The sequence below is a fragment of the Apis florea genome, unplaced genomic scaffold, assembly GCF_048593485.1.
Source record: "Apis florea isolate Af1SG1 unplaced genomic scaffold, ASM4859348v1 contig_3802_pilon, whole genome shotgun sequence".
Taxonomy (NCBI): domain Eukaryota; kingdom Metazoa; phylum Arthropoda; class Insecta; order Hymenoptera; family Apidae; genus Apis; species Apis florea.
The window spans coordinates 2,218,940-2,225,221 of NW_028256863.1; positions in this window are offsets into that span (position 1 = coordinate 2,218,940).

Consider the following 6,282-nt stretch of genomic DNA (forward strand, 5'->3'; position numbering starts at 1 on the left):
AATGACACAAGACTTATATAAAATGTCATTAAGAGAAAATATTGTGACGGAAGACATTTAAATAATTATAGAGGAATAATTAATATAAATTAGGAGATGGTTGCTGTGATTTAATTGATATTTAAAGAAAATCTTTCAGAAGAAAAGAATAAAGGAAATATTGTATAAAACTGTGTAAATAACTGGTATGTGTGATCTTATTGTGCATGCAAACGCTCGTATGTATGTATGTACATGTATATGTATATTTTACAATATTAAAAAATGAATTTTTACTTAACCATTATGATATCCGAACCGAAAGATTAGACTTGCTATCATCTTATTGTTTAATGCTAGATGTATTATTCAGAGAAAAATAAAGAAATATTTATATTTTGTGTTTTATCATATGTAGTTTTTACACTGATAAATCGAAACGAAATAGTTATAGCATTTAAACGAATCTTGAACAATAGAGAAATATCGCGTTCAAAAAATTCTAAAATTATCACATAACATATTAGAGAATATGTAATAATGAAAATAAAATTGGAATATAATCATGACACAATATTAATGCATGTCGATGTAAAAGGAAATTATTATTTCGAAGGTAATCGAAATAAAAAATATTGAAAGTTTTTCAAAGAAGGAAATAGGAATTGTAATCGATCTGCATTTTTTATTTTACACAAAAATTTAACAAGAATGCTTATAAATGCTTATAATATATATATATATATATGTTAATGAAAAAAATATAAATTATTAATTGTAAGAAAACAAAAACAATGGATATGAGAAAGGAAAGAATAAAATAGAGAAGTAAAATAAGGATAGAAGAAAACTGGAAGAAGAGACAATATATAAAAGTTTTGCGGTTATACAGAGGAAAGAGGTTCTAACAACATTCTGTTGAGAGAGAGCGAGTGGCTGCACGTGACGACACAATGCCGTTTGAATTCGCCTCCTTGTTTAAAAATCGGCCAGAGACAGTCACGATGACAAGGAAAGATCGTGCTCCGTTCTTCATAGCTTCGGCCTCTTCAGTCTTCCGAATAGCCTCATCCTCTCCACCTTCGCTATCGCAGCAACCCCGATTTCTTCCTCCACCTCTGAATCTTTCTTATTCATCCTCTTGATCTTTCCTCTTCTGTTACCCATACTGTTCAATATCCTTTTTTCTAGCTCTTGCTGCATCTTTATAAACGGTGATCACAAAATCGAGCACGTTCGATGTGACTAACTAGTTAGTTTCCGACTTGTAATCATAATTATTTTTTTGAATCATTCAAATACAGTCCCTTTATGATATCAAAAAATACAAAAATGAAAAAAATTAGAGATATTTTTACATATTTTCGACAATTCAATATAAGCAAATAACGTTGTATTCTTACTTGTGTACATAATATATACGTTTTGTTAAAATATATAATTGTATATATTGTATATAAAACACATATATATATATATATATAGAATATATATGTAAAAAATGAATTATAAAAAAATTACATGTGGATAATATTTTCGATACAACGCAATTTGTCTATTCATTATTTATTGCTTCCACATATTTGACTTAAAAAACAAAAATGTCATTACGTAATGTCTAGCGTATCTCATAAAAAAAAAAAATAAAAATTTATCATGGATATTTTGGTTAGACAATTTTTTGCGGAATATTTTATTTCTTTTTATATTTTTTTTGTTTTTTTATGAAAACAAATTTTCCAACTGAAATGTAAAACGTAAAATTTTCATATATAAAATTTTCTATTCTATATAAATATTTCTTTCTTTTTATTGAAATATTCAATTTGAAAACTTAAAAAAATTTTGACATGTAAGATGCAATATGATTACATTTAGAACAATTGACGAATTATGTATAAAGATAATTATGTCTGAATGAATTTTATGTTGTTAATAGAAGAGAAGAAAAAATTTTTTCGATTAGAAATAATATAGCATAAATAATGGATTATACAGCATTTTAAATATATATTTATATCTTTTAATAGAGATTGATTAGTTCAGTGACTATATTTCAAAGTTTATCTAATAATGTTAGGAAAAATCGAATGAAAAGATCAAGGCAATTTGAGATAATTGAAGATTATGATATTACGCATATTAAGATAAATTTTTAAAGTATGATCGATTTCAGTCTGAAGAAGTTATATTGTTAAAGTTATTAAGTTATTAAGTTATATTAGATGAAGCATCGATGGTCGCGTAATTATAAAAAAATGATCAGGTATTTTTCACAGGTTTAATTAATTCTCTTCGATCGTAATAAAGTAAAAAAAATATCCGAATCTATAATCTGCTTTTAATTTATTATTATTTTCTGATCAGTCTAATGGGAATCAATTCTAATGATCGAAAATATATTGTATAATTAATATTTGTAAATATCACATTTTCTTCTGTAGTAATAATATTCAAAATATTTTTTAATGAAAAAATGATCTTAGAGAATTCTAATGCAAATAGAAATATATTTCAAAAACCTGATAGTCAGACATATAAAGTTGAAACGTACAAAATTACATAATTACTGGAATGTAACAATCCGGCATAATAGCATTTATATATGCTCGATTATTTTGTATTTTAAGTTGACATCGAAGAATACTGAATTGAAACAAAACAAATGCAAAATAGCAACACCGATTAATAAGCAGACACAGATAAACTCGCTGCAACTTCATACTCTATTTTCTTCAATAGAGGACTAGTACATTTTATCTTTCTTTTTCCAAACTTTTGAAATTTCTCTAATCCAGACAAAACATGATCGTAATAAATTTTCACATTTAGCTTATTATTATACGACCTACGTACCATGAAGACTACTATAATTTATCCTTGTGCGAATTGCTCGAATAATAATCGAATGGGCTAGTCGTTCGCGTGACTAACCCGTTGTTGTTGCTGCAGTTGTTCGCGAATTATCGATTCGCGAATATTTCCCTTCGTCTGTGGTCATGCGCAATAATATTCCCGACCTAACTTTGGAATAGGGTGGGGGAATAAGTACAAAAGAGAAGAGGAGGAGAGGGAGATGGACATGCTGTGAAACGTCCTTGATAGGATACGCCTTCTCGTGTATGCGTCGTGTATCCGTGCGCAAGAAAATGTGCTCGCTTTGGATGCTAACGTGGTACATGCGCTCTGTGCTTTTAATGCCGCATCGTCGACAGGTATATTTCGAACATCATTTTCAACTCTAAATGTGTCGATTACTTTTTTATAATAAGCATATATAGATCGTTAAAATGTAATAATCATCGCAACGTGATGTATCATTAAGTAACACTTTATACAACAACTATTGTTTGAAACGCATTCGAATAGGTAATGAAAAATTTTTCTTTTTCGAATAGATAAAAAAAAAATGATTAAGCATTGTATTAAAAGAGATAGATAATATTACAAAGAAATAGAAATTCCAAATAAATTGAAATTATTTTTTTATTGGATATTTACGATAGTAGGTCAGTCAAGAAACAAAGCGCAAAATCAAATTCGAGGATACCATGATCTGGCGGGCTTTTTTCAGTCACTCAACATCTCGCAACTGTCAAATTCGATGATACAGAACGAAACGATGTTCTGTGAGCATTTCTATTGCAAATATTTTTTCTTAAATATTATTTAGATCTCAGATCAGAGATTCAACAAGTACGTGTGCATAATAAATATTATACCAATTTATAAAGTTTATAATAACCGAGAAGAATTGTGACAAACGAAATGTTAATTTATTATAACGAACAAATAAACTAGGAAGCAAATATAAAATAGAACGATGGATAGAAAGATGAATGAAGAAAAATTTTTTTAGGGCAATCAAAGGAATTTTGGTGAAAAATAGATGAACTCGAAAGATAAGGAATAAAAGAATAAAGGAGAAGGAAAATAAGCAGATGTTAAAAAATAAGTAGAAGCGACGCACTGTGAGAGGCAGAAGGCAACCGACAGCGTGTGTACCGTTGTTTTTAGTTGGAAAAATACGGTGAGATAAGAGAGTGGAAGAGGTGGAAAATCGGCGATAGGGGAAACTGCGCAAGAGGGAGGGAGAAAGCTCGAGGAACCAAAAAGCGAGTAAGGGGTAAGATGAACGAGAAAGAGAGAGAGAAGAAAGGGAATAGGAAAAAGAAGGACAGATAAACGCGAAGCTGATAGCAAGGCAAGGGCATCGTGGGTCGTCGAAGTAGGGGAACAGAGCGAAGGGTAGAATCGAGGCAAAGGGAAACAGACATTTGGGGTGGAGATGGTCGGAGCTCCCTGGACGGGAACGATAAAAAGAAAGATGGCGGATCACGCGACACTTTTTTGCCCTATGTCAATATGCAGAGTAAGCAACATGGGATTCCTGGATCGGTGAAGAACATGTTTGAGATATCGACGATATTGGTATCGCTATCGATTCACGGTAACACGCCGTGCAAATTTTTGTTTACAGGTAATATAATCACTGGCTGATGGTCGGTCGAAGATATAGACGATATAGATGATTTCCCGGAGAAGAGAAAGGATCCATTCTACGAGTCGCGTTGCTTCTCGGAAGAACGGAAATGGGTATAAAGGGTAGGAGGGTTGAAAGAGAAAGGGGATAGATGATGATAACTGCGTGAAGAGGAAGGAGAGAGAGAGAGAGAGAGAGAGAGAGACGTAGGTGGAAAGAGAGACGAGATAGAGGCGCGCGCGCAAGAGATCCACCCGAGATTACAACTGGCACGAATACGTGGATGGAAAAGAGATAGATAGAAACCGAAAGAGATGGAGGAGGATCGGTTAGAAAGCAACGGTAATAGGGGGGGAAGAAAGAGAAGAGGAGAGAGTTAAATAGGGAGAGAGCGGTGGCGAGCAGGGAAGGGTGGTTAAAAGAGGAAAATCGCGTGAAACGAAAGCACGAACAAGATGGGGAAAGTATCGGTTGGAAGGAGGGGTAGGGAGTAGAAATAGGGAGAGAGGGGATCAACGGAGGGAGAAATTTCGGCGCGTGTGTGTGCGTGTGCGCGTGCGAGTTGGAAAGACAGGCCGTGAGACGAAAGGTGCACCGAAGTTTCCATCGTCTCTCGAAGAGGGACTCTCGGCACGTTCGTTATACGACCCGCGCGTAGTTGCTGGTGCGCGGCTACGGGGTCGGTGTTTCCGTGTCACGCGCACGACCCCAAAAAAGTGTGTATGTGCGTGCGTGGCTGCGTGGTTTAACTGCCGTCCGCGTTGCAGGCTTGCTTTTAGTTCGCGCGACCACGAACGCGGAATTTTACGAACGTGGAATATTTTTGAAAGGAAAGGACGAGCGGAAGAAAGGAAAGAAGAAAGAAAGAAGAGGGAAGGAAAGAGACAGAGAAAAGAAAGAAATCGAAACATTTTCACGAAACGGAATCATTATCGGTCGCGCCACCATCGCGACCGTCGATAAAGATTGGTGGTCCAAAACCGCGAAAAGTGGATTCGTCGATCGTACCGAAACGTTCCAAACGCTGCACCTTTCCGTTAATTTTCACGCCGATACGCGCCATTCTAAACTTTTCTTGCCTCTCGGAACGAGAAGCAGTGCGACAGAAACAAAGAACAAGGATATAAGAGAGAGAGAGAGGGAGAGAAAACAAGAAGAAGAAGAAGAAGAAGAAGAAAAAGAAGAGAAAGAAAAACGTTGATGGGTCGCGCGCTGGTCCACGCAAAACTTCCTTTAGACCCGCATGATAGAAACTGAACGTTGAAGTTAAGCAAACGGGATTGCACGTACCTATACCTCGTCTGTATTTGTAGTCGAAACATGCTGGATATTAAAAGCACGCGACTCTTCTTTCACGACAATTCGACCGAGTGAGTCGACGCGACACGACGCGATTTCGAAGGTGCGCCACGGTCGAGACGATACGGTGCCACGAGGACCGACCATCCAGCTCATCCAAATTTTCTCTGGGAACAACTTATCTCTCGAAATCCTGGCTAAGATTCGATACTCGTACGGTGGATAAAACCGTTCCGGATATCCGAGTGAACCGATCGGACGCGTGATCCGTCCGTTTTGTGCCTCGTCTAGTGTTTCGCGTATCGAAACGACACAAGTGGAATCGTCGAGTTTGTAAAAAGAAAAAAAAAAGAAAAAAAAAAAAAAAAGGTGAGCAGTTTAACCACGCATACAGCGAAAATCGAACGCGAAAAGCGATCGAACGGGAGGAATTTCTTCGTATCGAGAAAGCGGAAGAATAAGAAGAACGGAGGGGAGTGGAATAAAGAAATTGGCGAATATCCCGTAGAAGAAGGAAATAT